Genomic DNA, 5646 nt, shown 5'->3' on the forward strand with positions numbered 1-5646 from the left:
GATCTACCATTTACCAGCAAAGCCTCCGACGCTATCACAGCCGGAAGGTTCAGCCCTTAGCATTCCGAGAAGGAGACCTAGTGCTCCGGCTGATCCAACGGACAGCCGGACAGCATGAACTGTCATCCCCATGGGAGGGTCCCTTCATCGTGAGCAAGGCGATGAGGCAATGATTCCTACTATCTCATAGATGCCCAAGAGGCTAGAAAGAACAAGCCGGACAAGGCTAACGAGGAGACTAAACGTCCCTGGAATGTCAACTTGCTCCGCCCATTTTATACTTGAGAGCAGGAATGTATGTATCCCTTGTACTCCTTTTGTATGCTATGAAAAAGCAAGCGCCAAGAGCGCCGTTTCCGACAAGTTTTTCGCGTTCTCTACTTTGTTTCGCCGATTGGCTAACACCCTCTCACGCGGCCGGCTAAGTAACGTGATCCGGTTTCCGACAGCCGGCTTCCGATCCAGCTACAGACCGCAACCCGGCTATCTGGCTGGCGGGAGTAAGGCCTAGGAAGCCGGCACGCGAAAGACGACTAAGGGAAAGAGTGAAAGCGAATTGACTTGCAACTTTTCATAAAAGTGCCGGATTGCCGAACTCGGCTCGTTCGACTGAAATACTATCGGCCTCACCCGGCCGGCCCGCTCTTGATCCGGCGACGGATCGCAAGTCGGACGTACGATCGGCAAGAGCAAAGCCAAAGAGTGGGGCGGATGGGAAAAAGCGAACAAGTCGTAAGAAAGCAAGCCGGCACACAAATGATTAACAAACACATTAAAGTGTGACATAATAAAAGGATGATAATATTCATACATATGCACCCGGCATTCCGGGGATTTAACGAATTGTTTTGCAAAAGCAACGCCTAAGACAGGTACATCTAAGCATCGGCTGGACTAGGACCAGCCGGAGGAGCATCAGCGGAGCCAGCTGCCGGGTCGTCCTCAGGCACGTCCTCCGCCTCCTCGTCTTCGGTCTCCTCGCCCTCGTCCTCCAGCGGCGGGTTCGGATCCTCGATGAAGATGACCTTGTCGACGAAGTCGGCAATGGCGCAGGCTCGGGCAAGCCGGGAAGTTTTGGTCTCGGCAGGGAGCGCGTCCTCCACGCCGGCCCGCCGGCACTCAAGCTGCTCGAGGTCGACCTCGCTGTACCAAGAGAGCACGAAGGACAACGCCATATCGGCTCCAGCGCGCGCAGCGGACTCCTTCCAGTCAAGGAAGCGGTCAAGCGCCTTCTCCAGCCAGGTGATGAGGTTGGAGAGATCCTGCGGCAGCGTCTCCATCGGCCACAGCAGCTGGATCAGCTCCTCCGCCGCCTTCCGGAGCTCCCAGCCAAGCTTCGTGATGGGCTCGACGCGGGCGGCCATGGACGCCATGTAATCCTCCATGGTAAAGTACTCGGCGCTGCCCTGGCCGGTTTCCCGCCTCCGGGAGTCGCGCGCAGCACCAACGGCTGCTAGCGCCGCCTCCTGCGCTGTAGCGACCTCACCCTTTTAAGGTGCCGATCTCTGTGCATATTTGTGCTAGTCCCTGGATCAATCGCTAGCACACACAGTACAAGATGTAATACCAAGAAACAAAGGTCTTTATTACATCGTATGATCCAGAATTTACATAAAGATTACAAATTGCATAGCACAAGGCTAGCATAACATCAGAGTTTCACAATGAACAAACATAGACAGCATGGAGTCCTTCGTCTTCATGTGCCACAGGCGAGCATGTTGAGGATAGACTCGTAACCTCTAACGTTTCCTTACACATCATCTGAGAAACCTGCAACATGATACGTTGCAGCCACGAATGGTCAATACATTTGAATTGTATTGGCAAGATGTCACTGTTGGGTGGGCGTAAAAGACACCTATCAATTATATGCATATTGCAACATGGTCTTCCTTCGGCTTAACTCTGTATGTATCAAAATAAATTCTTGCTATAGAATCCCTATACATAATACTAGCACACCAAGGGGTACCAATGTAAGGAGGATCTCCTATACATGATGCTAGTCCACCAATGGAGGTACCAATGTAAGGGTGAATTGCCTGTACATAATGCTAGTCCACCTACGGCAGCACCAATGTAAGGGTAAGCTCCCTATACATAATGCTAGCCTGCCTACGGTAGTACCAATGTAAGGATAAGTTGTCTATACATAATGCTAGTCCACCTACGGCAGTACTCAATGTAAGGGTAAACTCCCTATACATAATGCTAGTCCGCCTACGATAGTACCAATGTAAGGAACTCTAGCTATTTACGATTCCTTAACGGAAAAAAATGTCCATTCTCTTTGATTTCTGGACGGCGATCCCCACCATTATTCACCATGCCAACGCCCCCATCATACCAATATGTCTAGGTTTTTTCGTGAACCAAGTTGTTTTCATTATGGAAAACATATCTTTTTACCTCGTCTAAAATTGACATGATATCTCAGCCACTTATCATTCCACATATCTAGGAAACTCTACTTACGGTGAAAAAGGGAAATCAAATCATAGCAAGACACATAGCGTATATAATAAAAATAATCCTACACATGCACTACTAGTGAAATCCTAGAATATATTTAGCAAACAGTAGGACAGTGAAAAAGTGACACTTGCCTTGGTGAGAGGACTAGTTGGTACACTCTTCGCGGAAACACTCGTCGCAATCAACACAACCACAATCTACAAACAAATATCTTCACTCCATAAACACATAGCAACACATATACAATCGCAAATAAAAATATAGATGCAATATGTGGATTAAACATGAACAAAACACTTAATATGTTCTCTGGTTTCAACTATATGCATGATGCCATGGTACAATTTTAACGTTGCATTAATAATTAAAAACATTTCCTATCATTAGAAAAGATCTACAACACTAAACAAATACTACAAGGGAGATGTATAGGTCACATTTTTCTTTTCTAATGCTACTATACAGAGGGTTCAATACTCTGTTAATAGCAAAAGGAATTACTCCAAAATAATTTGTAGAACTATTTATATAGCGAAAATACTCTATTTGAGTTTCTGCAAAAACTGTGTAAAAATATGATGCAAAAGTGCAATATTATGTGTCTACTGTATTCTACACGTTTTTATGAATCCAGGGACACGAAGTTTGCTAAGTTTGGATAAACGAAACTAAAGATATGATTTTTACGAGTTTCTATGTTTCTCTGTCTAATAATTCGAAAATACAAACAGATATGACAAGTGGCACCTTCCTATTCGAGGATACCCCTTCGTTTAAGTGATCTACTTATAGCCGTAGGATCAGAATCGTGTGGTTCAAGGAAATGAAGAAGGAAAAACAACAAAAAAAAAAAAAACAAAGGAGCAGCTTCTCACGTACAGCGGTACAGGAGATGGGGATTGCTGGAATACAACCGCGCCTCTTCGAGGATGATTCCCTGGCGATGTTGAAGCAGGCAACGGCGCTTGATTTGACAAATATAAATCGGCGAAGACGGGAACGTGGAGATCGACGGGTTCGTCCGGAATCGCTCGCCGGAAACTGCCTCGCGGACGTGCTCACAGACGAAGATGGCACCGTCGCTGTGGTGCACCAAAATTCACGAAACAAAGTCTGAGACGTGCGCAAGGAAGAAATAGGAAGTTTGGAAGAAACTAGAGATCAAACCGTGGACTGAGCTCACCGAATTCGACGATATACTGCGGCAGTACCGCGGAGTTGCGAGGCCAAATTCGAGCAGCCTGGAGGCTCTCGGTCTGTGTGGTTTGAGGGGAAATGAAGAGGAGGATGTGGAGCTTAAATAGGAAGAAACGATGCTTCAAATGGTGGCTTAAATCACCGGAAATCAATTTGGGATGGGAAACTGAAAAGGTACACAGTCCTGCGGTGTGTCCGTTCGTTGCTCAAGCTTGATGACGATGATGTGGCAGTGGGGCCCGCACGTTAGAAATAAGAAGAAAAAGAAACCTGCACGAACACCACATAGTGCTGTGCTGCTACTTTGGTGCGCGCCGTACGCGCGTGTGTGTGTGGCCACTTTGTTGATTTGACTTTGGCTGGCCATTTGCCCCGCTTGATTCCTTTCATCTTTTTTTTTTCTTTACCGATTTTCTTATCTTTTTCTGTTTTAGTATTTGGGAAAATATTTTGAAAACCGAATTTGATCAAAAGTGAGTTAAACTAAGTCAGTAAAATACAAATAAAATATCAGCGGATTCCTTATTCAATGTAGAATATTTTGGAACCACTTTTAAATCATTTTGAAAACAAAGAATTCGCACATAGGCCTATATGGCTTTATTTGCATTACTTCGGTTTTAGGTTTCTTTAACAAAATTTAAAATTTCATTCAAGTTTTTCCTAGGCAATGCAACGATGCCATGATGCTTATGAATGCAATGCATGCATTTTGATATTTAAAATTTTGGAAAAAGTTTTAAATAACTTTAAAAAGTTTTAATTTCTTGGAAATTTTCAATCAAGTTCAAGCAATCAAGCATTTAATTTATTTTTATTTTACATTCCAAAATTTAGAAAATTTTGGGATGTGACAGACTACCACCCTTAAAAGGAATCTCGTCCTCGAGATTCGAGAAAGGCTAGAAAGAAAGATGGGTTTGGGATATGTTGGGTTGGCTACCACCATTAAAAGAAAACTTTGTAGACAATCTTAATTCTTGGGTTTAGGCTAAGCTCTTCTTGTGTATGACTTGGCACATCCGAGGATATGACTTGACAACAAGTCATCTTTTGAAAACATCTATGGTTTATGGCTTCTGAGTTAAAATCCAATAGGCGAATGTTTATTCACATATAGTGAACAACATATCACTCCAAGGTGAGTCGGGTAGGTTTCCTTCATAGTAGGGCTTCTAATCAAAAAGGTTGGTTGTTAAACTACTTCTGATACTGATGTGTCACTCTTTGGGTCAATCAAGAGACCAAAATATGAAAACTTCATGAGATCCTTCATCCTTTTCTTCTTGGTGTCTTCGACATCCTTCCACCACTCTAAACTAGTGGTTGGATCTTCGATCTCGTTGTAGTCCTACGCTTGGCAGCACTTGCCCACTATAAGGGTATAATATTTCTCCACCCTAAGGTTTAGGCTTATTCGTCGACATCTTTTTTGTAGGTATATCTTTCTAGATTCGCAAAATCAATATTACGAAAGCGAATAATAAGAGTAGTAGGAATGGTGATCAATCCATCCTGCACCCAAATCATTACTCCGTATTTGATTTATTGAATCTCGTATTCTAACTCTTGGTCAACCTCACAAGTTTGATAAAATTTCCATGGAGAATTGAACCAATGTTTCAATCCCCATTATTAAACTGTTTTGAAAACATTTCTATCGCTACTTAACTAAGGTTTTGCGTATCTCACACTCTATGCTTCTTCATCTTGATAGGAGACATAAAGGTTGGTTTCACTAATGTTGTCTTCATGGCGATTTGCCGAGAAAACATTTGCTGGGTTGGGTATAGATGAGAATGGATAGAAAGATTCTAAGAGAGAATTCCTACCCAAACACAGCAGATCAAAGCAATTCAAAGAACAAGAATCATCTAACAAGCATCAACCAACATAGCCCAAAACACAACCAAACTAGTATGGTCATACCACAATTTGGTATGATCAATGTGTTATTACTATATCGTTGGT

At 43.4% G+C, this 5646-nt stretch overlaps 1 long non-coding RNA gene across 1 annotated transcript; it reads right to left on the minus strand.

Annotated features, from left to right (window-relative positions):
- Positions 1-2608: 2608 nt before the first annotated feature.
- Positions 2609-3771, minus strand: LOC124659783. Its single transcript, XR_006989703.1, has 3 exons — positions 3662-3771; positions 3366-3560; positions 2609-2675 (listed from the first exon to the last, which is right to left on the minus strand). It is a non-coding gene; the product is annotated as an uncharacterized LOC124659783 (long non-coding RNA).
- Between the last annotated feature and the right edge of the window lie 1875 nt (positions 3772-5646).

This window comes from Lolium rigidum, chromosome 6 (assembly GCF_022539505.1).
Source record: "Lolium rigidum isolate FL_2022 chromosome 6, APGP_CSIRO_Lrig_0.1, whole genome shotgun sequence".
Taxonomy (NCBI): Eukaryota; Viridiplantae; Streptophyta; class Magnoliopsida; order Poales; family Poaceae; genus Lolium; species Lolium rigidum.